The sequence below is a fragment of the Meleagris gallopavo genome, chromosome 11 (assembly GCF_000146605.3).
Source record: "Meleagris gallopavo isolate NT-WF06-2002-E0010 breed Aviagen turkey brand Nicholas breeding stock chromosome 11, Turkey_5.1, whole genome shotgun sequence".
Classification (NCBI taxonomy): Eukaryota; Metazoa; Chordata; class Aves; order Galliformes; family Phasianidae; genus Meleagris; species Meleagris gallopavo.
In genome coordinates, this window is record NC_015021.2 from 20,007,981 (window position 1) to 20,010,118 (window position 2,138).

The window sequence follows — 2,138 nt, forward strand, 5'->3', positions numbered from 1 at the left end:
CTCCTAATCAAAATATTAGCAGGACTTAAGATTATGCCTTCCACTATCGTTACTACAACTGCTGTTTCTACCCAGCCTATAAATATTGTTTTTTTGGGGGGGAGAGTTAAGAGTCTTTCATAGGAAATGAATATAATTATCCTCTTTTCACTATTGGAGAAACAGAGACGGAGAGCAAAGACTTCAGATCTTCCCAAGAACCTGGTCTGTGAAATGTCCATACTGGATAACCACAGTGCTCAGAAAAAACAAATGACACGGGATCTAAGAAAGCTTCAACTGTTTTATAGACACATTTACGCATATCAGAACATTTCATCTCAGGCAGCTGACACTGCAGGTAGCTGCTAATTAAAATCTGGTGTGCTGTGGCTACTGTCTTTAAAATTCTGGCCAGCACATGTTTTGTTTCTCTTCATATTTTCTTGTTGTTTTAGTTTCTGAGCTCATCTGAAGCTATTTTCAAAAGGCAGTTTTATGTTTAAAGATTGAGTTTAATAAGCTTGTACAATATATAAAGAGATTACAATTTATTATTTAAAAAGTTTCCTGACAAGATGTCTACAAGAAACATGACCCAAACCACACTGCCTTGTAATAATACCTCTTAAAAATTCCTGACCTCCCACTAAACACTCCTGCAGACTTCCCTGGTTCAGTCCTCACTGAATATCTCATATATGTCCCCTATAACATTACACAGGAGGAAATGAAACGGGAAAGCCATCAGCTCAGACAGACACAAAAATGCTTCCAGGTCGGTCTGCTATCTGCCAGCCACCTTCCTGGCTGGGGCTCACCAACCCGAACCAGAGCAACCTGCACAATCACATCGTACCAGCATCCTTCTGTTAGCTGCGAGTAGTGGCCAAGCACTGGCAGCATGGCAGCCTGTGGGTGACCTGCAGAGACATGGCTCAAGTAAAGACACCTAAAGCATGGTGCCCAGGACCATGGCCTTTTGAAGGTCTCCAAGGAGGGAGAACCCACAGCCTCTCTGGGCAACCTATGCCAGTGCTCAGTCACCCAGACACTAAAGAAATAATTCCTGATCCTCAAACACAACCTCATGTGTTTCTGTTTGAACACAAAGCTTCTCATCCACCATCATTAGGCACCACTAAAAATAATCACAGACCAGAATCATAAAATGGTTTGCGTTGGAATGGACCTTAAACAGCACCCAGTTCCAAACTCTTGCCATGGGCTGGTACACCTCAAACTAGATAAGGTTTGAAGCCCCATTCAACCTGGCTTTGAACACTTCCAGGGACTGGACATCCACAGATTCTCTGAGCTGCCTGTGCCAGGGCCTCATCACCAAGAGGATGGAAAAGAGCCTGGCTCTGCTTTCTTTGCATCCTCCCTTCAAATTGCCATCACTGGCCCTGGTTTTCCAGCCTACACAAATCTGAGGCACTGAGTCCGTGCCCTGACCATGGCCAGCACAGAGCTTCAAGTATGCAGAGCTGGAACCAGGCGAGATCTGGTGGGGAAATAGGGATGGAAACAATGCTGGACAGGGCAAGCTACAAGCCTCCAGAGATTGCAACCTGACACACAGCCAGCCTTGGTGCACCATGACTGCTGATCATGGGCTGGTGGTTCATGGATCTCAGCCTCTCATGTGAGCTTTATTGTCCCCGTGGATCTCACATTAGCTAAAAGAGACTTCTAGCTGGAGAAGAGCCTTTATCTACTTTTTTTTTCTTTTTAATTCCTCATGGTCGGATTTTGCAATCTTAGCAATGTAGCTGTGAGGGGACAGCTTGTCCCACAGTATCCCAACAGCCATTCATGATCATTAATAGGTAAAATCTACTCTGGGATTTTTAAAGCTTTTAAGCAAGACAGTGTCTAGACTGGTATTTAGTGGCAATACAATTAAATCACACTGAAAAAAGAAAAAGAAAGAGAGATGAAATTATTTTAATTACTTTTTGAAGCCACTTCTCCCCTGCAGAAGTCAGGACTCGATGTGATTTAAATCAGTGCAAATCAGGTGTTACTCACTGACTCTGCAACAGCATACAGATTAAAGGGATCACAGTGTCAGCCTATAAGCCTACCTAAAGCCTGGTCTATGTTACAGCTATATTTGCTATAAATTATTTTATGTGCTTTTTTCCCTTTTTTTT